This window comes from Theropithecus gelada, chromosome 14 (assembly GCF_003255815.1).
Source record: "Theropithecus gelada isolate Dixy chromosome 14, Tgel_1.0, whole genome shotgun sequence".
NCBI lineage: Eukaryota > Metazoa > Chordata > Mammalia > Primates > Cercopithecidae > Theropithecus > Theropithecus gelada.
Genome location: NC_037682.1, coordinates 82,487,207 through 82,515,102, shown reverse-complemented (window position 1 = coordinate 82,515,102; position 27,896 = coordinate 82,487,207). Strand labels below are relative to the sequence as shown.

The window sequence follows — 27,896 nt, the reverse complement described above, 5'->3', positions numbered from 1 at the left end:
GAATTTGCATCACAGCAATTCAAAGGAAGAGCCAAGGGGTATCTGGAACAAGCCTGGCTATGTTTTCAAGTTATGGAGGTGAATGGTGCATAAATCATTGTCTTGTCTTTTCAACAATTGCATGTATTCATGCAAAAAATAAATACGAGATAAGTTCAAGATATAAACACAAGATTCAGGGTTAATTTTGTTTCAAAATACACATTCAATCTGCCAGATAATTATTCTCCACTTTACTTCCAAAATTGTAACAGCATTTCAAAGTTTCCTTGAAACTTCCAGGCCCTCATCTCGCCTCCCTGCTTTTACTCTCACCTTTCTATAGGCTGTTCTCAAACCAAGAGTTTAAAAATGTAAGGCCGGTTTGGTAGCCCTCTGCCCAAAATTCCCCAAGGGCCTCTCATTTGGAATATGTTCCTTAACATGGCTCTCAGTGCTCCTCCCCGCACTACCTCTTCCACGGCATTTCCTACTACTCTGCTTACTTTCTCCACATTCTGGTTTTCAATCATTTGCAGCACACTATGATTTTTAGGCTTTGCCTTGCTTTTTTCTCTGTTCTTACACTCCTTCTCTTACTATATGCTTGGCTTGCTCCCTTGTGGCTTTTAGTTCATGGTTCAAATGTCACATCTTCAGAGACATATGCCTGACTACACTATGTAAAATACTACTTTGCAATCTCTAACCACTTAACCTGCTTAATTTTTTTTATCACATGTTGTCATGTATTTATTTGTGAACAAGAACTTTTTTTTTTTGTTCACCACTGGACTACTGGCATCTAGAGTATCATCTGACACATAGGAATAATCAACAAATATTTAATGGATAGAGTGAATAAATAGATTTAACAGAATAATAGTTCATTAGTAAGAACTTGCTTAAGTCTTTATAAGGCATCTGGAAGAGTATTTGATATTTTGCATAATTATCTCATTTAATCTATATATCAACTCTGTAAAGTAGGCACTGTGATCATTTATTTTTATTAAGAAGAAAAAATAACTGACACTCGTGGGGTTTAAAAATACCAATAACCCCATAGGGGGAAAAATGGTATAGCATACATTTAAACCTAAATGACTGTAATTTCAAAGCATTTTGTCTTTTTACTATATCATTCTACCACAAACAAAGCACATCAGCCAGGTTCAGGCTTTCCAAAATTTAAAAAAAAAAAAAAAAAAAATGCATCAAGTATCTGTTAAAACAAAGAACAAGTGATCAAATGGAACAAATGGGTATGATGTTACCCCATTAGATATTTATCTGTTTATTCATCACCACTGAGGTATTCTCTTTACAGCTGGTCTCTTTGGGAGCCTTAAATCTCTGTTTGATATGTTCTTTCTGTGAACCCACAAAAGAAACCAGCATTTACCTGATCTCAAATAATAAAAGTGCAGAAAAATCAATAAAAGAATATAAAAGAATATAAAAGAATAGCTACCTTCTGATTATGTTTTCTAGCAACAACTGCAGTAAAAAGGAAAAACACAAGGTTCACTAAGATGCCTCTATTTTGTACTAATCTTATATTTTTAGGATGTGCTCTTTGTGGAAAATTGCCCTGTCTTTTCCAGCATTAACTTGCAGTAAAGATAAAGCCAAAGTTCACATATGTTTGCCTTAGATCTTGTAAGATCTACTGGCTCAAGCAAAGTTTTGTAGTCTCGGGTTCCAGACCTGCATCTACCTTTTTGGATTTTCAAAGAAACGACATTTCAAAGCCTACTTAGCTACAGAGTATTATGAGAATAAAGTAAAATAAGAGGCCCAGGTAAAGTTTCAAGAACTAATTGGTAGTTATTATGGGCCTTGACATATTTTATGTTGTTTAATTCACACAAAAGTTCTCTTACAGGTATCTTAGAGGAAATACAGATGAGATATCAAGGCCTACCAAAGGTCTCAATAAATACATTAATATCCAAGTTCTAAAATTAATAATATCATGCAATATATAGTTTTTTTCTTAAGCTTATTGTTTTCAGATTCTACATAATTTCCTTCAAGAGTCGTAATTTCAAATACCACAAAGAGGTAGGCAAGACCACAGAGGTGGGTCTGGGTTAAAGCTTTAGCAAGAATGATCAGTTAGGCAAGGTTTCAGCTTGTTTTCTTGTCGTTTTACTATTTAAACAGTGTACAAGGAATGCAAATAATGTATATAAGACCAAGAACACAAGGAAATGTACCCTCATTTTTACTATTCCCTAGTTCTAAACAGTGTGCCAATGGAGTTCAGTGGTTTTAGCCACTTGCTTGGTCAGAGGAAGCCAGAACTTTGACTTACATTTAAGACCTGAAACTATGAAACTACTAGAAGAAAACATTGGGGAAAATCTCTAGGACATTTGTCTGGGCAAAAATTTCCTGAGGAAAATACCCTACAAGCACCTACAAGAACAGGCAATCGAAGCAAAAATGGATAAATGGAATCACATCAAGTTAAAAGGTTTTTCTGCACAGCAAAAGAAACAATCAGCAAAGCAAACAGATAACCCACAGAATGGAAGAAAATCATTGCAAACTACCCATCTGACAAGGGGTTAGTAACCAGAATATATAAGGAGAAAAAAACCTAATATAGGGGAAAAACCTAATAATCTGATTAAAAATGAACAAAAGATCTGAAAAGGAAAGAAGACATACAAATGAAAAACAGTTAGATGAAAATGTGCTCAACATCACTGATCATCACATAAATGAAAATCAAAACTACAATACGATATCATCTCATCCCAATTAAAATGGCTTATATCCAAAAGACAGGCAATAACTTGCAAGGATAGGGAGAAAAGGGAATCCTCATACACTGTTGGTGGGAATGTAAATTAGTACAATTATTATGGAGAACAGTTTGGAGGCTCCTCAAAAAAACTAAAAATAGAGCTACCATATGACCCAGCAAGACCACTGCTGGGTATATACCCAAAAAAGGAAATCAGTATGTTGAAGACATATCTCCATTCCTATGTTTCTTGCAGCATTCTTCACAATAGCCAAGATTTGGAAGCAGCCTAAGTGTCTGTCAACTGATGAATGGATAAAGAAAATGTGGTACATATACATGATGGAATACTATTCATCCATAAAGGATAATGAGATCCTGTCATTTGCAGCAATAGGGATGGAACTGGAAGTCATTATGTTAAGTGAAATAAGTCAGACACAGAAAGAAAAACATCACATGTTCTCACTTCTTTGTGTGATGGAAAAATCAAAACAATTAAACTCATGGAGATAGAGAGTAGAAAGATGGTAACCAGAGTCTGAGAAGGGTAGTGCTGGGGTGGGGGACTGGTGGGAATGGTTAATGGGTTAAAAAAAGAAAAAAGAAAAATTAGAAAGAATGAATAAGACCAAGTATTTGATAGCAAAACGAGGTGATTATAGTAAAAATAATTTATGTGTACATTTAAAAATAACTAAAAGAGTGTAACTGGATTGTTTGTAACACAAAAGATAAATGTTAGAAGAAATGGATATTCCATTTTCCATGATGTGATTATTGCACATTTCATTCTTGTATCAAAATATCTCATGTACTGCATAAATACATATACCTACTATGCCTACTATGTACCCACAAAAATTAAACATTAAAAATATAGGCCGGGCGCAGTGGCTCACGCCTGTAATCCCAGCACTTTGGGAGGCTGAGGCAGGTGAATCACGAGGTCAGGAGATCGAGACCATCCTAGCTAACACGGTGAAACCCCGTCTCTACTAAAAATACAAAAAATTAGCTGGGCGTGGTGGTGGGTGCCCGTAGTCCCAGCTACTCGTGAGGCTGAGGCAGGAGAATGGCTTGAATCTGGGAGGCGGAGCTTGCAGTTAGCCGAGATCGCGCCACTGCACTCCAGTCTGGGTGACAGAGATAGAGTTTGTCTCAAAAAAAATTAAATTAAATTAAATAAGGCATTTGATTATACTGTTTATATTCTACGCTCTGCAGGAAGAACTGCATTTTATTTTATCTCATTTTATTTCATTCTATTTGAGATGAAGGTCTTGATATGTTGCCCAGGCTAGCCTCAAACTCCTGAAGTCAAGCAATCCTCCTGCCTCAACTCCTCACCTTCTCACCCCAAGTAGCTGGAATTAAAGGCATGCGATACCGTGCCCAGCTTGAGAACTTAATTTTGCATGTGTGTGACTATCCAATATTTAGAAAAATCTCCCTTGATACAATATCTCTAATAAACCAATATTTTCTTAAATGGTGAATTTTTCCAGCTTGCCCCTAGAGTTCAGTACTCAGACATGTATTGTTACATGGTATTAATATTACCCTTAATGAAGGCACTAGTCATCACGTATGTGGTAGATATGATACAACCAAGGGACAGAATCAAGACCTCAAAATATCCAAAAAATGCTGAATAATAAGCTCAAATACACAAGATGATATTTGTGGGCACAAATGTAATCTTGTTCCCTCAGGTACAGAAGCAAATTCTCACGCAGAGAGGATGGCATTTATGTGGCATGGTATAAATGTTATCATCATCACTTTCACTATCATAGTTCTTGAATAATTTCTATGCGCCTGGTACTGAATATGTCTGTACTATATGTGGTAGATCTGTTATGTTTATCTTACAGATTAGGAAATAGAAGCTAAGCATATCTGCTGAAGTTTACACTTCTAAGTATCTGGGATTCTAATGCACATAGTTTTTCTCCAGGGCCTGCAATCTTACAGGCTATGGTAAATTAATAGGTTTTATGTATGTCACAGCTGCTATAAAAACGAATGACACCATAGGCTACATAAAAAGAAGTACATGAATTGATGAGACAAAAGGTTCACAGTTTACACTAACCCAGGTAATTTGCCACAGAGCCAGGTTTGAACTAGGATTGCCACAATTCTAACCATGCTTTTAAACATTCTGTTATGCTGCTACAAATGTAATGCCACCTCTAGAGTCAATTTAGTGTCTTTTCCTTATCACAGGATTCTTACATCTATCAGAGACTTTAGAGAAATAAGTTCATAGGATTCATTTAGAATTAATATTCTGATATAATTAACCTTAATTTACCCTAGACTATATACTTTCTAAAGTATACTCTGTGCTTATTGAAGGTCTTCCCTCCACAGAAGTGGACCAAAGTTTGAATACTATCCACTGAGAACTTCTCCCAGTGTGAGAAATTTATCATCAGAGGACTTGTACTTATAAAAATGGCTTATTACTGTTATGTCAAAAATGCATAATTCAGAGCATCTAGGCAAATTGTGCATTTTAAATTTTTGTTTGAAAGAATGCTTAATAATAATACCCAAGAGCATTAACATCTCTATTTGAAAAAAACAGCTATCTTCAATTAAAAAATATATATATGAATCATGCTATGTGCTTGTCGGTATCATTCTTAAAAATAAGATCTAATTGCAAAAGTTTTGCATCTAAATGCAAAAAAATCATCATTCTAAAGTATTCTTTCATTATCCCTATAAAATACTGCACATTTAATACATGTGGTATCAAATGGGATTAGATGAAGAAATGCTTCAGTGAAATCATTGCAAAGACAGTTTTTGCAAAATGCCAAAGTAGCAACATCTTGCATAACGACACTGAGATCTAGATGTGCTACATTATATACCGAGAGTAGCAGTACAGTCAGTCAGGATGCTTAGAATGCCACAGTTTTTCCTTCAAAATCTGTCTGTTATTATTGAGAAATAAAAGATACTATCTATAAATACAATGATAAAGAGAGATGTAAGTGAAATATTTCATATTATAGGTCATAAACACTTCATTGGTCAGAGATTGTTCAAAACCAAGAAATCTTGGGATGAAACTTGTGGCATACACACAAAGAAACTCTAGAATGTGAGTTAAAAAATGAAGTATTCCTCATTAGAGTGAAAAAAAAAATTATGTGTTGTATTAGTTTGCTTTCATGGTACTGATAAAGACATACCCCAAACTGGAAACAAAAATAGGTTTAGTTGGATTTACAGTTCCACCTGTTTGGGGAGGCAGAGGCAAAAGGCACTTTTTATGTGGTGGCAGCAAGAGAAATTTGAGGACAAAGCAAAAGCAGAAACACCTGATGAACCCATCAGATCTCATGAGGATTATTCACTATCAAGAAAATACCACAGGAAAATCCAGCCCCCATGATTCAATTACTTCCCCCTGGGTCCCTCCCACAACATGTGAGAAATGTGGAAGATACAATTCAAGTTGACATTTGGGTGGGGACAGAGCTAAACGATATCATTCTGCCCGTGGCCCCTCCATGTCTCAATTCTTGACTTATGTCCACCCACAGGCTCAACACCACATGGAAGCTGCCAAGGCTTGGGGCGTCCACCCTCTGTAGCCACAGCCTGAGCTCTATGTTGGCCCCTTTCAGCCATGGTTGGAGTGGCTGGGACACAGGGCACCAAGTCCCTAGGCTGCACATCACTTGGAACCCTGGGCTCAGCCTACGAAACCACTTTTTCCTCCTGGGCCTCCAGGCCTTTGATGGCTGGGGCTGCCATGAAGGTCTCTGACATGGCCTGGAGACATTTTCCCCATGGTCTTGAGCATTAACATCAGGCTCATTGCTACTTATGCAAATTTCTGCAGCTGGCATGAATTTCTCCTAAAATAAAAAATAGGTTTTTCTTTTCTACTACTACATCAGGCTGCAAAGTTTCTGAACTTTTATGATCTGTTTCCCTTTTAAAATGGAATGCTTTTAACAGCACCCAAGTCACCTTTTGAATGGTTTGCTGCTTAGAAATTTCTTCCACCAGATACCCTAAATCACCTCTCTCAAGTTCAAAGTTCCACAGATCTCTAGGGTCCATCTGACACCACCTCAGCCTGGAGCTTATTGTTCATATCACTATCAGCATTTTTGACAAAGGCATTCAACAAGTCTCTAACAAGTCTCTAGGAGGTTCCAAACTTTACCACATTTTCCTGTCTTCTTCTGAGCCCTCCAAACTATACCAAACTCTGCCTATTACACAGTTCCAAAGTCACTTCCAATATTCAGGTATCTTTTCAGCAATGCCCCACACTACTGGTACCAATTTACTGTATTAGTTTGTTTCCACACTTCTGATAAAGACATACCAAAAACTGGGCACAAAAAGAGGTTGTATTGGACTTACAGTTCCACATGGCTGCAGAGGCCTCAGAATGATGGCAGGAGGCAAAGGGCACTTCTTACATGGTGGCAGCAAGAGAAATGAGGAAGAAGAAAAAGGAGAAACCTCCGATAAATCCATCAGATCTCATGAGACTTATTGACTCTCATGAGAACAGCACAGGAAAACCCAGCCCCCATGATTCAATTACCTCCCCCTGGGTCCCTCCCACAACACATGGGAATTCTGGGAGATAACACTTCAAGTTGAGATTTGAGTGAGGACACAGCCAAACCATATCATGTGTTAACAATGATTTGTTAATCAATTAAGGCTTTTCCCAATAGTCATAATAATATGAGTTTTTTAAATAAAAAGATGAACACTTGAAAAAATTTTAAACAATACCAAGTATAGAATCAAAATCAGAAGAATGAAGAAAATGCAAATGCTATGTTCACCATTATTCTCTTTCCATGTGCTTTTTAGTTAAAAGAAAGGTAGATATATAGCCTTTGAGAATTAAAATTTAATATCTCAGAAAAATAACTGAAAATAACACTAAAATTATAATTCACTGGCATGATTTAGATTCTACCACCCCCAGTTAGTAGTGTACAAATAACTATTGGTCCATTTGTAAAAACAGAATTATATATTCCTTACAGTGTCGCAGGGATGGAATTAGATAATGTATGTTAAGTATCTAGCATATAACAATCATATCACAATGAATGAAAGCTTTTGTGAAGCTATGGGAGGCTTATGGGAAACTGCTAGTATAATATTTCTAAGAATAAAACAGAATTACAGGAATTGCATTTATAAACTGACTTTTTTTTTTTTTTTTAAAGTTATCTGTAGTAAAAGTCTCTGTTTTGGTATAGAATCCCATGAGTTTTAACACTTATAGATTCATGTAACCACTACCACTAACATAAGGCAGAATAAGTCCAGCACCCCTAAGGATTTCTTCATGATAGACTCAACCTCAAGCCCTAATCCCTGGAAACCACAAAAAGTTTCACTATCATTAAAGCTTTACATTTTTCAGTATATCATGTGAATGGAATTATACAGTATATAACATTTTGAGTCTGTCATCGTTCACTTAGCATAAAACATTTGATATCTATCCAAGTTATTGCACATGTAGGAACAGTTTGTTCCTTATTTCAGAGAATATTTCATTATATATATATGTCAAAATGTATCAATTTAGTCATTAAGGGACATTTATGTTGTTTCTAGTTTTTCGTGGTTAGAATTAATGCAGCTATAAGCTTGTATGTACAGCAGGGTTTCTCAAAGTCAGCATTATTGATAATTTGGGCTGGATAACTCTTTGCTATGGGGAAAGGTTTTGTGCACTATAGGATGTTTAGTAGGATCCCTGTCTTGTACACACTAGATGCCGGTAGCATCCTCCTCTCCAGCTGGGATAGCCAAAAATGTTTCCAGACAATCTCTCATTGGGTGAAAATTACCCCCAGATGTTCAGGTTTTGTGTGAACATATGTTTTGCATTCTCCAGAATAAATAGTTATAAATGTCATTATTGAGACATATGATAATTCTATTTTTAACTTTGTAATTAACTGTCAGACTGTTTTCTAGTGTCTGTAGCATTTGTATTCCTCTAGTAAAGCAATGCAGGAGCTATTCGTTCTTACAGTCGTTGTTGTCAGAACTCTTTTTTTTTTGTTGTTGTTTTCTCTGTTATCCATATGTGACAAATGCCAATATTTTTATAGTAACCACTTGAATAAGTGGTTACCCAGGCTAGGGTGTAGGGGTGCAATCTTGGCTCACTGCAACCTCCGTCTCCCAGGTTCAAGGGATTCTCCAGCCTCAGCCTCCTGAGTAGCTGGTATTACAGGCCTGTGCCACCATGCCCAGCTAATTTTTATGTTTTTAGTAGATACGGGGTTTCACCATGTTGGCCACCCTGGTCATGAACTCTTGACCTCGGGTGATCCATCAGCCTCGACCTCCCAAAGTACTGGGATTACAGGCATGAGCCATCGTGCCCAGCCTACTTTTGATTTACTTCTTATTTTCTGTATAACGTCCTTTAGAGAACATTTTTTTTTTTTAATTTTGATAAAGTCTAATTTGTCTTCTTTTTTTTATTTTTTGGGTGATGCTTTGAGTTTGCATTTATAATCTGCTTAACCAATGTCATAAAGAACTTTTTCTATATTTTCTTCAGTGTTTTACATATACAGTTAAATCCATGAACCATTTAAAGTTAATTTTTGCGTATGCTTTTACAGGTTCATTATTTTTGTATGTTAACGTCCAACTGTTCCAGCACCATTTGTTGAAAATTTTGCGCTTCTCCACTGAAGTGTCTTTGCACATTTGTCAAAAACAGTTGGCCACCATATTTGAAGATCTGTATACTGTTCAATAGGTCTATATGTTTTATTTTGTCAATACTACACTGTCTTCATTACTGTAGCTTCATAATATAACTTAATATCACATAACTCTAACTTTATTCTAATTTAAACAATTGTTTTGACAATTCGAGTTTTTGAGATTTACATACAAATTTTTGGAATAAAGTTTATGTATCTACCAGGAATTCTGCTAAGATTTTGACTGGGATTCCATTAACGCCATACATCACTTTGGAGAGAAGTGATCTTACTGTATCTTTCAGTCTTTTAACAAAGTAAAACATTTCTCCATTTATTTACATTCTCTCTGGTTTCTGTCATCAGTGTTTGTAGATTTCACCATATATATTTTGCAAATATTTTGCTAGATTGGTACCTAACTATTTTATTAGGATGGGAAGCATATTGTGAAATGCATTCCTTTTTTCTTTTTTTCTAAGTCCCGGTTTCTAATTTTTAATTTTGGTGTATGATTGATTTTTTGTTTTTTGGCCTTTCTAAATTTACTTATGATCTCTTAAAGCTATTTAGTGTATTCATTGGTGTATTTTACTTATAAAATCATTGTATTTGCAAATTAGGTCAGTTTATTTCCCTTAACAATTAGAATACATTTTATTTATTTATTTTTTACTTTAGTGTACTTTCTTGAACTTGCAGCACAATAATAAATAGGAGAGATCAAGAGTAGTTATACATACCTGGATCACAGGGGAAAGTGCTCGGTCTTTCACTGCATGACAGTATCTGAAAAAAAAAAAAAAGATATTCTTCTATTCATAGGTAATTCAATTTTTAAGATTATAAATGGATTCTGAATTTTGTCAAATGCTTTTTCTGCAGCTATTGATATGATCATGTTTTTCCTTATTTAGTCTACTAATATAGTGGAAACCAATGATTGGTTTTCAAATGTTGAATTAGTATTGAATTCTGGTGTAAAACTATTTGGCCATGGTGTATCATACTCTTTATATATTGCAGTATTCCATTTTATAATATGTGTTGAAGTTGCTCACACTCATTTAACATACGAGGGATACCGGCCTGTAGTTTTCTTTTCATTCATTTTTGTTTTCTGGTCTTGGTAGCAGAGTAATGTTGGCCTCATAAAATGAGTAGGGAAGTATTTCTTCTGCTATCATAAAAGATGATCTAGAACTGACATTATTCCTTAAATGTTTGATAAAATTCTCCAGCAAATTCATTTTCTTTTGAAGTGTTTTCTTTTGTTTGAAGTGTTTTTAACTAAAAACTTTATGCTAAAAATATAGAATGATTTAGATATTAACTTATTTTTTATTGAATTTCAGTGGTCTCTGTCTTTCAAGGAATTGGCTCATTTCATCTGGGTAGTGGAGTCAATGTGCATAGAGTCATTCAAGCTATTTTGTTATTATCCCTTTACCATCTATATTAATATTATTCTTCTTGTTGGCAATGTGTCTTCTTTATTTTCTTGTTGGAGAAACTGTCAAGAGGTTTATCAGTTTTACTGATGCTTTAAAAATATTTTTGGCTTAATAAATTATTCTTTTGATTTTCTGTTATTAATTTTAGTGATTCCTACTTTCATCTCTCTCACGTCCTTCTTCCTGCTTGATGTGGCACTAGCTTTCTCTTCTTGTGCCTTAGGTGGTGTCTTAAATTGTTGATTTAATATCCTGTTTTTCTAATATAAGCATGTATTGCTATACATTTCCATCCCTGTAATATTTTAGCTGCATAAGTTTTGATATATTCTTCTATTTTCAAAATATTTTCTAGTTTCCTTTGAGACATATTCTTTGACATATGGATTTAGTTCTGTGTTAATTTCCAAGTAGGTGTGGACTTTCCAGACATCCTGTTATTGATTTTTAGTTTAATTTCCATATGATCAAAGAGTACATTTGGAATAAATCCAATTATTTTATATTTATTAGTGTGTATTTTATGACCTAGAATGTGGTCTATACTGCTGAATGTTTTATGTGCACTTTGTGTTAATGTGTATTCTGTTTTGCTGAGTGGAGTATTTCAGAAATGTCAGTTAATTCATCCTTGCTATTTTTTTTTTTTCTGTTCATTCTATAGATTACAGATATGTGAGTATTGAAGTCTTCAAATATAATTGTAAATTTATCTATTGATCTTTCCAGTCTATCAGCTTTTGCTTTACGTATTTCAGAACTGTGTTTAGATGTATATAAATATAGAATTATTATATTTTCTTAGTGAATTCACATAATCACTTTGTAATATTCCTCTTTGTTCCTAATAATTTCTTCATTCTAAAACTTGCTTTGCTTGATATTACTAAAGACACTTGAGTTTTTTTTAAATGGCTAATGACATATTTTCTTTACCATACTATTTTAAATCAATATGTTTCAAGTATATTGCTTATAAATAGTAGAAAAAAGGATATTTTAAAACATAAAATTAAAATGGCTTTTCTTTATATTTGGTATGCTTAGACTTACCTCTGCTATTATTGATGGATTAAAGTCTACCATTTTATTATTGGTTTTCTCGTGGGCCCTTCCTTTTTATTTCTGTTCCTCTGTGTTCCCTTTTTAAATTTTGCTTGTATTTTAATGTTTTTTAGAATTCCATTTTGTCAATTGTATTTAAATATAGTTGCTGCTTTAGAGGTTACAACACACATACAAAACCACTTCTTATGACTAAAAACAGTTCCTTACCCTCTTACCTTTTTGATGTGCCATCTGCTTACATTGAAACTCCCATCAGAAAGTGTTATAATTTTAGCTTTCAACAGCCATATATAATTTAATAAACTTAAGTGGCAAAAAATGACCTATTTTACTAATCAGGTTTGGTTCTGTTATTTTATCTGACAGTATCTTTATTTTGGCTATATTCCAGAAAGATATTTTTGTTAGATGTAGGAATAAGATAACGTTTCTTTTCTGTCAGTGATTCAAATGTTGTTCAACTGTCTTCAATCCTCATGGTTTCTGGTGGATAATCTGAAGTAATTTGAATCTTTGTTTCTTTGTATGATATGTACCACTTTTATATTGGATGCTTCATAAAGATGCATTTTTTTTTATCTTTGGTTTCCAATAATCTGACTTAGTGTGTCTGAGTGTAAACTTTTTGAATTTATCCTGTTAAGTTCACTGAGTTTGTTGGATTTTCCAACTTGTTTTTCCTCAAATTTGCAGTTTCAGATCATTATTTCCTCACATATTTTTTGCACACTTATCTCTTTTTCTCTCTTCTGACAGTCCGACACCAAGGTAAGACTTTTTGATACTGTTTGATAGTTGCCTGAGGCTGTGTTTGTATCTTTCACAGTTTTTACCCTCTCTGTTACTTAGGTTGGACAATTTATGTCGATCTGCCTAGAAGACCACTTCTGATGTTTGATCACTGCTACCACCTCTGCCTTGTGTATGGTGTGGAAAGTGAAAAAAGACTCTGCCCTGTGAGGTAGCCTCCACTAAGTCAGAGACAAAGGGGTGCTGGCTCATTTAAAAAAAAAAATGCTCTTTTTTCACAAGGTAGTTTAAGAGTAGAACATGTAATTCTTACAAGTATAGCCATATTGCAGTTGAGAGCTCATCTATAGATTTGTGGTAGGCCTAAAAGAGACCTCACAGATAGAGGCACTGAAGGGGAAAACTTCTTAGTGAAAGAAAATGATTCCCTTGCCTGAAATATGAGAATAGAAATCTTGGATCAGGAAGAAGTGGATCAGGTGAAGAATAAATTTTCAATAGGCATTTAGTGTACAATTTATCAACATAAGGTGGAAAACTATTTGGGTAGAATTGAGAACTTTTTCAAAAATGTAAAATAAATAAACGTTCTATTTGCAAGATCAGTAACGTATTTTAAAGCCTTTATTTTTACTTAAATAAAACCAAGAAGTATGAGGCAGAGAAAAACAGATTTCCATTTTTTAAAAAAATGGTTTTATAGAGATTATAATGCAGGAAACAAGACTACCCTGTGAGGTGAAAAGTTTCCCATCCTGAATGTTTTAAGATAGTCCAGCAGAAACTGGGCAACCACCTTGCAAGAACTGCACAAAGGGAACTGCCACCCAGAGTTGAGAAATCAGTAGATGGTCAAACATCCCTTTCAACTTGAAAAAGCTAGAGTGATTTTAGTTACCCAAACAAAATCATTTACAAAAGGATAAAACCCAGAACAAAAGTAGTGACTCCGAAAAATTTAAAATACTTGGTAAAAATAAATATTTAAAAGAACACATTGTTTTGCTTATTTTCAAACTTCAGATCTGAAAGTTTTTGCCACTGAATCCCATAAATTAAATACCTGTAGTATCATCTCTTACCAGCCAATCTATGTTTCATTTGGTTTATGAGTAATAAATAACACAATGTCTAGTATGTTACACTTATTGTAAGAAATAATATCCTCCATAATATGTAGAGATAAATGTACTGATGAATATGTTTAAATTTTTTTAACATTGCTGATTAAGTTATATGTGAGTCAACAGAAGAGTCTACCATAATTGTGAATATATATCTAATGTTTTTTAAAAAGCATACTTACTAACCATTTTATTTTTACTTGATTTGCAAATAAAAAAATGAATAATTTGATTTCATTATGCAAACTGTCCTCATTTTTTAAAAGCCAAGGATCTTTAATAAATACCAATGCACACCCTTAGTATTCCACAGCCTCAGTCTCTAAGGAAAATACAACAAAAGATTACTTATACTCCTATAATATTTTAACCAAGACTTATTTTTCACCTAATATGTGCCGGATGCTCTGATAGGCACTAGGTTATGAGATAAGGATATAGTCACTATTCTGAAGGAATCTGCAATCTAGGTAGATATACAAGCAAGAAAGTAAAGCTATGATAACAGTTATTTGAGAGTTTTTAAAGTGTGGATTACACTGTGCTGAAGTATTTTTATGTATTTATTTATTTGAGATTATAACAGTACTGTGAGGTAGGCCCTGTTGATATAAGCTGATTAAAAATCACAGACATGCTGCAATAATACTATAATCCTTATCTTCTGCAGGGGGTGAGTGCTACACATAAATTCCTAGTGGGCACAATGAAGGGGCATATGTCAGATTCTGTGTTCACCACTTTTTGGCATGCCGTTCTCAGTGGAAAAGACACAGAGATTAGCGTACTTTAAAAAGCTGAGTTTTCTGCTCCACTGTATAACTGGCATCCCATATATGATTTAGGATCCACCAATAATATTGCTTATATAAGCTTCAAAAAGTACTAAATTATTTGGGGAGAGAGGCAGACTGCAGAAAATTTCTATTTTGATGATATATATCAACAAGCTGTGTAGTTCCAGAGTGACCACTTCTAAATAAAGCACTTGACCCTGATTTGGCAGCCACCCAATTATGGCAGAGGTGGCTTGTTCTAGAGCTAGTGGCCACAGCAGCAGTTTCTTGGGTCTGCAAATACTGGTAGAGGTAGCAGCTCCCTTGGCTTTGTTGAGTTGCAATTTGGGTCATTTTCCTGGAAGTTTAGCTAAGAGTCCTTTTTGCCAGTCTTCCTTGAAAACACTGTGAGCTCTTCCTAAAAATACTGTAAGCTGTTGATAACACTTAATAAATTCTTTTCTGCTTAAACTATTGTTATAAATTTGCTTAATACAGTTGCTGCCTCAGCATCCATTTTTAGTCCTGACATAAACTGTTTAAAACAATCATATCCTGTCACGTTTAGCTTAGTAAAAACTTACCTACCATGTGGGTGTGTTTGTGGGATAGCATTATTCCTTGTCCCACTGACCTGAAATCCAGCACACTCCCCAGCTGCTGACCATGATAAAACCAGAGTCGTGAAAATGTTTCCTCTTCCACATGTGTTTTTTAAACTACCCAGTCCTCACCTCTTGTGGGAAAGCCTAAAAAATAATGCTCATGGACTTTAATAAAGGCATAGTCCCACAGGTCCTTTCTCTCTCTCTTGCTCCCTGTCTGCTGGTTGAGCTCCATGCTGCCTCCAGACTTTTCGTGCCTCACCTCTCCATTGACACCACTAACTTCTCTGAGATCTAAAAATAATAAATTGCTTTCTGGTTCATGCATTTTGGTTTCACCTCCTCATTGTGTCTCACCTAACTGACACGCCTGAACCTAACTTTCCCTCTGTCAGGGTTCTCCTAGAGAGGGGCTCTCTTGGCTTATGGTGCCTCATAACAGAGAGCCCTCAAGACAAAATGAAAAAGAAATCAAAACATTAAAAATCACAACTCTCTAGAATGTTTCTAAATGTCTCTATTTACAATTTCTGACTAATTTTGAGCACCCTGTCTAGCCTCAGGGCAAGGGAATGGGATAAAGTAAGGACCTTGGAAAAAGTAACTTCAGGGATGATCTTAAAGAAAGACGTCAAGAAAAGAAGACTAAGAAGTCATCTGTGAAGTAACAGTGTGTAATAGGTTCAGATGCATCAGAAAGTACCACATCCAGGGGATCATAAGTACTGGAATATTCACTATTGACATAGGATTACCTTGAAGTTTTATTTGAGACATGAAATTTCTCTTTAAAAGATTATGCAGTATATCCATATCACTTAATTAAAGCTTTCTGAGTTGTGCTGGCATCAAAAGACTCAACAATAGAATCTGATTAATGTAATTATAGCTTGTTACCTGTATGATTAAGGACACATTTGTTTGATATAGCACATCTCTAAAAGGAATGCAATTTGAGGTCAAATTTTTTTGCTGTTGTTCTAGATTATTTTTTTTTTGACCAAGAATTCCCATTATGCACTTTGTGCATTATCAGTGAAATCAATGCTTTGGCAAATAGATTTTTTTTTTTTGTCAACCTGTATAGGACCACATTGAAATTTATCCAATTATGTTTCCTTTTATTGAACAACGATTCACTGCCAAATTTTGCTCTCAGAGTTCAACAGCCTACTTCCTCATCCACTTACCTTCTCTAGCCTCCGTGTCTTGTAGATCTCTAATTACCCTAATATCCCACTCTATTCCACATCAGAGAAAATAAAGCCCAAAAGGTTAAACAATTTGCTCCAGTTCATATAGAGTCAAAACCAGAAAGGTTTGCCATATTCCAGAGTCCTCGCCTTAACTACCAAGTTTAGTTGCCATGTTAACACCCAGAAAGAAATCATCTTAAGACAGCTGAAGATTATTTAAAAAGAAGCACTTTGAATAGCTGTATTAGTAGCTAATCTAAGTCAAAGTAATTCTTCCTCTAATGCGGTTCAGCCAGAGATATATTTTCTCCAACCAAGATTATTCTTGATCACTGGACTTAACAATATAAACAAATAGAATCATATAAATCTTTACATGAATGTTCTTATTAAAAAATAGTCTTTTATTTGAAATAAGATGGGAGGAAATGGGAAAGGAGAGAAAAGTAATTGTTATAGAAACTCAGTTTACCAATTTTCTGTCTGATAATTCTTTTTATTTATTTATTTGTTTATTTTGAGGTGGAGTCTCGCTCTATAGTCCAGGCCGCAGTGCAGTGGTGCAAACCAGGCTCACTGCGACCTCCTGTCCCAGGGTCAAGCGATTCTCCTGCCTCAGCCTCCCGAGTAGCTGGGATTACAGGCACATGCCACCATGCTCAGCTAATTTTTGTATTTTTTAGTGGAGACGTGGTTTCACCATGCTGTCCCGGTTGGTCTTGAACTCCTGACCTCATGATCCGCCCACCTCGGTCTCCCAAAGTGTTGGGATTATAGGTGTGAGCCACTGCACCCTGCCTAATTTATTATTATTATTACTATTATACTTTAAGTTCTAGGGTACATGTGCACAACGTGCAGGTTTGTTACATTTGTATACCTGTGCCATGTTGGTGTGCTACACCCATTAACTCATCATTTACATTAAGTATATCTCCTAAGCTATTCCTCCCCCCTCTCCCCACCCCACAACAGGCCCCAGTGTATGATGTTCCCCACCCTGTGTCCAAGTGTTCTCATTGTTCAATTCCCACCTATGAGTGAGAACATGTGGTGTTTGGTTTTCTGTCCTCGTGAGAGTTTGCTCAGAATGATGGTTTCCAGCTTCATCCATGTCCCTACAAAGGACATGAATTCATCTTTTTTATGGCTGCATAGTATTCCATACATGTATATTTGCCACATTTTCTTAATCCAGTCTATCATTGATGAACATTTGGGTTGGTTACAGGTCTTTGCTATTGTGAATAGTGCTGCAATAAACATACATGTGCATGTGTCTTTATAGCAGCATGATTTATAATCCTTTCAGTATATACCCAGTAATGGGATGGCTGAGTCAAATGGTATTTCTAGTTCTAGATCTTTGAGAAATCGCCACACTGTGTTCCACAATGGTTTAACTAGTTTACAGTCCCACCAATAGTGTGAAAGTATTCCTATTTCTTCACTCTCCAGCACCTGTTGTTTCCTGACTTTTTAATGAGAGCCATTCTAACTGGCATGAGATGGTATCTTATTGTGGTTTTGATTTGCATTTCTCTGATAGCGAGTGATGATGAGCATTTTTTCATGTGTCCATTGGCTGAATAAATGTCTTCTTTTGAGAAGTGTTTGTTCCTGTCCTTTGCCCACTTTTTGATGGGGTTGATTTTTTCTTGTAAATTTGTTTAAGTTATTTGTATGTTCTTGATATTAGCCCTTTGTGAGATGGATAGATTGTAAAAATTTTCTCTCATTCTGTAGGTTGCCTGTTCACTCTGATGGTGGTTTCATTTGCTGTGCAGAAGCTCTTCAGTTTAATTAGATCTCATTTTTCTATTTTGGCTTTTGTTATTTAGTCATGAGTCCTCGCCCATGCCTATGTCCTGAATGGTATTGCCCAGGTTTTCTTCTAGGGTTTTTATGGTTTTAGGTCTAACATTTAAGTCTTTAACCCAGCTTGAATTAATTTTTGTATAAGGTGTAAGGAAGGGATCCAGTTTCAGTTTTCTACATATGGCTACCCAGTTCTCCCAGAACCATTTATTAAATAGGGAATCCTTTCCCCATTTCTCGTTTTTGTGAGGTTTGTCAAAGATCAGATGATTGTAGATGTGTGGTATTATTTCTGAGGGCTCTGTTCTGTTTTATTGGTCTATATTTCTGCTTTGGTACCAGTACCATGCTATTTTGCTTACTGTAGCCTTGTAGTATAGTTTGAAATCAGGTAGTGTGATGGCTGCAGCTTTGTTGTTTTGGCTTAGGATTGTCTTGGCAATGAAGGCTCATTTTTGGTTCCATATGAACTTTAAAGTAGTTTTTAAAAATGTTTGAAAATATGGAATGACTGATGTGTTATTCATCACGTTTTGTTCAATTTCAAAAGTAATTATTGTTTTAAATAACTTATTATAGGCCGGGCGCGGTGGCAAGCCTGTAATCCCAGCACTTTGGGAGGCCGAGACGGGTGGATCACGAGGTCAGGAGATCAAGACCATCCTGGCTAACACAGTGAAACCCTGTCTCTACTAAAAATACAAAAAATTACCCGGGCGAGGTGGCAGGCGCCTGTAGTCCCAGCTACTCAGGAGGCTGAGGCAGGAGAATGGTATAAACCCGGGAGGCGGAGCTTGCAGTGAGCTGAGATCCGGCCACTGCACTCCAGACTGGGCGACAAAGCGAGACTCCGTCTCAAAAAAAAAAAAACAAAAAAACTTATTATAATATTAAACTCAATAAACACCATTTACTTTTTGGTAGCTTAAAAGTAGAGGCAATAATGTAGCTCAGTGTCATTCTGGAATAATTTTTTAAATAGCTACTTTTAAAATTATTTTTACAGTGAATGTATACAAGGCAAAACTCGTCTCAGGAGAAAATAATATATGAATATTGTAAGTCTGTTTTAGAATATGGTTAAAATCTATGTGTTTTAGAGTATATTAAGAAAAATGGTCTTTTTAAATAAAATATCTTTGAAAATCACTATCAAAGTAGAAGTTGTGAATGGGCCAGGCTAACAGTGTGATTCCATACATTATGTCTCATGAGTTTGTTTTTATGTTAACACAAATGCAGAGCTTTTCTAGCTTCCGGAATACCAAGAGGTAGACACACTGACCTGTCACATTTCAGGTCATTCACTGGACTGCATGTACAAGTGGATGGAGTCTTCTGAGGACTTGCATTGACACGCACATACTGCCTTTCTGTAGCATGTGAACCGGATCCAAATCTTAGGCCTTTTTCTCTGGTCAGCCCCCTTATTCCACAGAGCAGGATTGAAAAGCATTTCTGTATCCCTTAGACAAGTGTTGTGAACACATCTTCCTAGGCCTTAGCAAATAAGGAAATTCTTTCTTGTTTAATATTTCTAATGTATAACTATTAAAAATAATTAGGTATGAAGGTAAGTTTGCTTCCTTGTGATCTATATATTTGTGTTGTTCAACAAAATGGCTTAGAAAATATGTTTTGAAAGTCAAACCTTCAATTAAAAATGAAAATACCGAAGTAATTTTACCTATTTCATTCAGTTGCTTTCAGAGAACTAATTTATTAAAAATGAAATAACACCTACAAATTCACAACTGCTTAATTTAGTAAAATGATATAACCCTTCCTGCTCACAACCAGCAGCCTACTCGCAGGATTCCTCACCACCAATAGCATCTCTCCCACTTCACTTCCCCAGATAACAATATCACCCCACCTAAAACTCTCAGCCCTATACGTAACTGCTCTAGGATTCCTAGTAGCTCTAGACCTTACTCTTATAACCAATAAACTTAAGATGAATATTCCACTCCACACATTCAAATTCTCTAACATATTAGGATTTTAACCCCTTACAATTCATGGGTTGTGTTTCCTGTGAAGCTGTTCACACCCTGAAACTAGCCACACAGCAACTCACATTATACTGAGCTATCGTTTTAGGTTATTACTGTGTCATATTACCTCATCTAATTGTGAAGATGCCATTTCTGCATTATTTTACATGAATGAAATACTTAATAACGTATTTCATGTGACAGGTCAAAGAAAATCTTGACAGGGTCTGTACTATAAATTAAAATAAATGAGAGCTTTTGATCTCATCAAGAAAATTATGAGTCATCATGACCATTTTATCTTAAATTGCAATATTTTCTTGAAACATGATGCAATGTTCCCTTTTGTTCACACAGGAGGCCATCAATGGATATTCGTAATTGTTTTCTTTAAATAAAAACTCTATTTTGGTTTAATGATGTGTTACATTTTTATAAGACAATGCTATGAACTCAAAATGACTCTTCTCATTACCCTATAAGTAAGTAATATATTCTTTAACATGATAATGAAGTCCAGTGATACTGGGTAAAAGTCACTGGGCAGTATTGAAACGTGTGACTTTTATTTTGTAGAACCAATTTTTCCTCATAAATATCGGCAACTGCACCAATATTTCTGTTTTTATCCACTAGAGTGCTAAACACATGATATTCAGTTGAGGAGTGGAAATATAGCTGGCTTCCAATTGGAAGGAGCTGGTAAAGCTTTTAGAAACAATGTCAGAACGACAAATGTAATCACCTTATGAAAGTTCCACAGGGAATGGTACATAGTTTGGGTGAAAAAGATATTTCATTTTATATACATAGGAAAGTAAATGAAATACATAAAATAAACAAACATATTGTGGTATTTTAAAAAACAAACAAGTATGTCTAGTGGTAAACACATTTGTTTTTATTATTTTGAGAGATTCTTACCTAGTCTAAATATAGAAAAAACTGTAGAGTTTTTCCCCACTATTACCACCACTACCTTCTGTCATGCTGATAATCGACACCACAAAGCATGCCATTAGGAAATCTTCAGTGAAATTACATCTCTAATGTGTACTCTAAGCATGTATTATGATTTTTTCTTAATAGAAATAGTATTCAAGATTTTTCCATTGTGAATCATATACTGGACAACATGGACGACCAACTCAATAACTCCCATCTTACAGTCAAATAAACTATTCCGTGGTTGAGTAACATTGAAACTGTAGTGACATCTAGCAGCAAACATATTCAACATGATGAATCTTATATGAGAGTCCTATAAATGCATAAAATGTAATTAATTCAAGGATCCCAGCCTTTTCTCAAGGTGACAAGTATAATTTTATCAAATAGTTCCTTAAATAAGCATCTTTTATAAAGTAAATGAAATAAATCATATTTGATTTCTGCCTCCCAAACTACAACTTGTTTTAAACATTCAAATAAGAGTGCAATGAATGACTTTGATGTTAAGCTGTATTTTTACAACAGCTGTTGTTGTATTATTGAATCTATGTGCATTGCAGATTAGCTTTAACATGGTGCATGTTAAAAAATAAAAGATGCTTTTCTGTTAGCATAGTTAACTAGCTGCTTCTGAAATGTAATTTATTTCACCCACATGGCCTGGAAATAAACAAGTTTGATATTTTACTTTAGAGAAATATGATAAAATCAGAATTGCAAACTTAAATTTATAATTTTATGTGAAAAAATCATTTCCTGACTATAGATGGACAGATATTTTAAAATATTCTAAGAATTTTTTTCCACAATATAATATAAATGTGGCAAAACTGTTTAATTTCTTTCTTCAAACAGTATAAGAATTTGATTCATATAAATTGCCTCCAGACTGTGCCTTTTCCTTGGTTTAGATTTTGCTTTACTGCAGATGCTTTTTTTTTTTTTTTTTTTTTTTTGAGACAGAGTCTAGTTCTGTTGTTGCCCAGGCTGGCAGGCTTAAGTGAGGTGGTATGATATCGGCTCACTGCAACCTCCACCTCTTGGGTTCATGCATTCCTGCCTCAGCCTCCTGAATAGCTGGGAATGCAGGCACCTGTCACCACATCTGGCTAATTTTTTTTTTCTTCACCCCCCAGTAGAGATGAGGTTTTGCCATGTTGGCCAGGCTGGTCTGGAACTCCTGACCTCAAGTGATCCACCCGCCTTGGCCTCCCAAAGTGCTGGGATTACAGGCATGAGCCACCAAACCCGGCCCAGATGCTCCTTCTAATTAGTGTAGGAATCTAATTCCAAGGGCTTTAGTGGAGCAATAAATTTGGAGAGGATCCCTACATTTGTGCCAGTAGCTTCCATTAGGATCTCAACATTGAGAGCTTGTATTGTGTTATAGAAAATTAGACTTTGCTAACATTGAGGTTTATGTGTTACATTAAAATAATTTCCAATTATTCCTGTTATTATGAGAAAAAAAGAGAAAAAAACATTTTTCCTCTCTAGAAGCAAGTATTAAAATTTCTGTCAGTCTCACATGAAGGTGGTAAAATGTATTTTATTTTGCAAAAACTCGCCAAAGTATCATAGATGAAACTGCCAATACAAAGAAATGAAAAGGAAAGTAGAAGCATGCCAAATGATGAAAAATGTCTTGAGGGTTTTTTTTATGCTGTTGAGAAGTTTGAGGGGTGATAAAAAGAAAGCCTTTTTCTGCCTCTCCTTCTATTTAAAAAAAAATAAACAGAAGCAAGTTTATATGAAATTTACATTACATAGTGGACGGGTTCCTCTTTTTGAGAATTTGTCAAGTGCAGATTATGTACTTTTTGGCGAGTAAAAAGTTCATCTGAAATTAGCTGAGAAGAGAGAGAAGAAATGAAACAATACAGACTCCATCGCTGTTATTAAAGTTTTATGTTGTCTATCCACTGAGGCTGTCTGCACAGCAAGACCAGTTCTTTATCTTTGATCTGTTAGCGAAGATCTTCAAAATCCGTCTGCACAGATGATAAACACAACAGATTACTGTGAGAAAACAGACGAGCTTTTGAAAGGAAATAGACAGAGGAAAGAGAAGTGAAACAAATACCTAAGCCATATTAAAAATATATAAAGCTCCATTACAAATATAAATGTTTAGCAGAGAGAAAGAGTAGGTTTAAAACATTTAGACTTAATAACAGTGATCATTTACTAATAGCTAACCGTTTAAGCCCTTTAAATGGGCCAGGAGCTCTGTTATGAACTTTACATTTACAAACACATTGTTTCTCACCACAGACCAAGTAAGGTGCATACAGATTATTCAGCTAACACGTAGTAGAACTAGGATTCACATCCAAGTAGTGCTACACTTAATAATCACTAGAACAGACCACATTTCAAATTTATGGGTCATTTTGTGTGGCAAGCACTGGATAAACAAGTACACATATCTACTTCATATTAACTTTGGGAAGTATGCATTTGTCTCTATCTTATAGATGAGAAACCGGAGATTAGAAAAGAAAGCCCAAAATTCCAGTAGCTTAACAGAATTTCAGTGTCTGATATTCTTCCTATTATATTCTTAAAGAAAATGATTATTTTATGACGGTTGTTTCCTGATATAGAATATAATTGAAGAACTAGTTGTCATCTATGTGTTTTCTGCTGCCCCCAGATAAGAATTTATTATTAAAAAGACATCCTGTGACTAATAGAAAAAATACAGACTTTAGAACCATATCTCAGCTTTGCCATGCTCTGGCTGTGTTTTCCTGAGCACACTTGCTAAATGTGCTGAGAATCTGTTTCCTTAAGGAGAAAAACTGATTCATATGTTTCTCAGATCATTGTTAGAAAAATTTGAGCTCAATTAAAAATGTGTTTATCCTACAGAAAGTGCTCAGCTACTTTGAAATTTTAATCATGGTATTTATTTGTCCTTTTGTTCTAAGGATGGCTCCAATTTATGGGAGATCCTCAAAGAAATAAAGAAGCTTCCAGGAAGAGCATGAATGCTTGAGACAGACTGGCTGGCTGGTTTTATAGACAGAAATTAGTCTAGTAGAAATGGATCCCATTAATATTTTAAAAAGCAAGGCCTATATATAGAAATAACTACAGAGTGTCAATCAGCAGCATTATGTAAATAACAATGTAGCTGGACCTACTGTCATAGCTGAAGAAAAGATTTTCAATACCTCCACGGTGCATGTTTCAAAACATTGCTCCATGCATCAGGGCCTCATTTCCATTAACCTGATGGAGCCTGGTGGCTGGAATTGTCTGCTCTAAAAATTTCACGAGAACTACTTTTGAATGTGCTATTTGGCAGTTTTTCTTTTGTCCTCTAACCACAACTAAATTATCTTTTCTTAAAATCACCTCTAACTATTAGGCATCAATGAGTGAGACCCAGATTAAGAATATAGTGGGAGCCCACTTGCCAGCAGGAAATACATTAAAGAAAACCTTCTAATGGCAAGAATATATTTAAGCTGTGTCTCCCAAGGGAAGTGGTTCAAGGCCCATTGCCTAACAAAATTAAAATAAGACTGAACAAAAGGCTGCAACTTACTCATTGGAGGATCATTCTACAAAAACAATGACAAGCATAGGTATTGTCTTTCATTGAAGTCTTAAATTTCTAGAATTTTATTCTTTTCATTTAAGCCACTCTATTAAATGCATAAGATTATTTAAATTCTATACATTTATGAGACCATATATATATAAATTCATTCATAAATTAGAAATTATCTGATCACATATCCTGACTTTAAGATTATAATATTGTCAAGGTATATAGAAAACTAGCTAGCACAATGATAGAACCTATTTATATTCAATTATTTGATTTTCTACTTAGTCAGAAAATAGAAAGAAAATTATGTCATGTCATTTCAGTTAAGTCCAGTGATAAGATGTCAAAATGTGTGTTGTTTATGCTGCTTAGAAACTTACATGCTCTTATCATTTTAATGTGATGTTTCTGCTTGAGAAAATTATTTTCAATTTTTTATTGTTTCATGGTCATAGACTATTAAACGGACTTGGAGAATTAACTTATGTCTGAGGTGTAGACTGAAATCAGGCTACTGTAGAGGAAAGTATCTCCATTTCCACTTTCGTATGGAAATAAAAGAGTTAAATTGCGAATCCTGAGTTTTATGTGCTATTAGAAACCCAGAACTTTCTTTACAAATACAAGTTGAGAAAAACTGAATGCACAAGAATTTTTCTCCATTTCATCCTCCTAGTTTTCTCCTCTAACATGATTTGACATGTTTTTTTACAGTTCTGAATAAAGAAAATTCAATAACAAACAGCATATGGAGTGTTAAATTGCCTCTAAAGAATAAACAGTTTCTATATTCCCACAAACAAGGTGGGTAACAATTCACATGGAATAAAATAATTTATAATTAGTTTTTTAATTGCATGTTGGTTAGTTTGGAGTCTGTACAATATCTATTGCTTCTAAATCATGTAATGAAAAGCATAAGGCTTGATTTTTAAAATAAATCTGAATCATAGAAAGGTACAATTATCTAATCGTTCTCACTAGTAATCATTCTGATCGATAAGTGTGACAATAAAACTCACTTTAATGGGCAGGTAGCAGTTACAACAATAACTGATTATTTTGGTGGAATAATCTCAGAGATAAAGAAGAATTTCTCACTTTTCTCAACTAAAGAACGTATCATTCAACACCCTGGAAAGCTAAAAAACACACAAGAAGTTGTGTATCACCTTATCTGTGATTTTTAAAAATTTTCTTTTTCTTAAGGAAATTGAGATGAATATGTGGCAAATAGAAAGCTTGAGATGAATCTTTGACCCTTAAGATTATCTATTCTAGAACTACCACTCTTCGCTGGAACAAATGAAATGATCTCAGAAAGATGGGCATCTAGGAAAAGTCATATAGCCTTCATCTATTAAATGATTGTAAAGCTTTTCCTGCTTCTCCATAATCATACAATATTTATCAATTTTAAATCACATCAGTTTAAATGAGTGTCTAGGAGACTTATTACATCATCCTCTCCTAATTATTACAGGTAGGTGGAGTCCCAGGTAGGAAGAAAGAAGATATTGACTAAATAATCTAGAGGGTAAGGAGTGTTGAATTTCTGAGCCAAAAATTAGAAAATAGTATTAATATTACCAACTTAAGAAGTGAAAAAGGGAAAATGAAGAGTGATCAAGTTAAAAGAAAATAGCTAACGAGGTCAGATGGATCTAGGTGTAAACGTCCATTTGGCCACCTATGATGTGAGAGATTCTCACAAATTTAACTCTTCTAGGTTCAGATTTCCTTTCTGAAGAAAAAAAATGGGTCTAATATTAACATACTAAGAATGTATTTGATGACTAAACTTTTAACATCACATCATGTATAAAGCACCTTACAGAGCACAAATGATACTTTTGATAAATCGACTTATCTTTGTCTTTTTAGTCTTTTTGTTTGTTTTAGAGATTGTAGTAGTTTTATAAGATTTTATAACTTCGCTGGACTATCCCTTTGTGTATGTTTCTAATTTCAAAAATCATTGCTTTTTATTTTTTATTTTTGGACTATAAGTGTATCTTCTTCCTTGGGAGAATAACTTTTTCTACCTTGATCTAAACCCCCAACTCATGCCAGCCCTCCCTTTTCCTGGCTAATTAGCTTGCATTTTTACTTTCCCTATGTAAATGTTATTTCCTCAAGGATCATTTCTCTGATCACCCACCTTGCCATCTAGATAAGTTTAATTTACCTGTCACAGCTCTCACAGTACACTGTGTTTTATTATCTATACTGAAACATTTTCATTTATTCATCCAAAGGTAGTGGGCACTTATAATTGAATTATGTTTGTGATTTTAATTTAATGTCACCTCACCCATCATTGCATACTCCTGGAGAGGCTGTTGAGAATACTCCCCTTTATACCTACACATCTAGTGTGATGCATGCTACACAGGTGGGTCCAATAAATTATTGGGCATTTATGGATGTTGAATATTTTATACATATAAAATCAAATTCTAGGATCATTAATGCTATTTTAAAATACTTAAAATCAATATTTTATCTAGTATTTGATAATAGTTAAAGGATCTATGCTAAATAATCTAAGGCACAGTTACAATCATAATTACAAGTTAAGTACTTTGCGATTAAACACACATTCTCGGGATTTTTTTAAGTCACATGAATTTTTTAGCCATAAAAATAAATTAATCTCTCTCTCTCTCTCTCTCTCTCTCTCTCTCTCTTTCTCTCTGTTCCTCTCCTCCCCCCTCTCTCCCTCTACCCCCGGTCTCTGTCTCTCTGTCTCTGTGTCTCTCTCTTCCCTTCTCTCTAGTGCACATGTATACACACAATTATACACAAAAACACAAAAACACACAGGAAAGGATTAAGAGTATAAATTTTCAGGTAGATAATCATTTCAGCCTTCAGTAATGTGGAAATATGCAATTACAGACATGAAAGCATCATCTAGAGGATAAATAAGAAAGAAAAATCATTATATTGTAATTTCTATGAGTTGCCTATTAGATAAGTCTATTTAGTGAAGACCTATATTTTTTTTCCATTGTAATCTAGATCATATTTTACGTTCATGATTTATATCACATTTTCCTTTTCTATTCTATTATCTTCTTTTCCTAAAACAAACAACAAATTATAATATTTAATG

The 27,896-nt window shown here is 34.7% G+C and overlaps 1 pseudogene; it reads right to left on the bottom strand.

Moving 5' to 3' along the window:
• Positions 1-15,662: 15,662 nt before the first annotated feature.
• Positions 15,663-15,736, bottom strand: LOC112607461 (annotated as a pseudogene).
• Between the last annotated feature and the right edge of the window lie 12,160 nt (positions 15,737-27,896).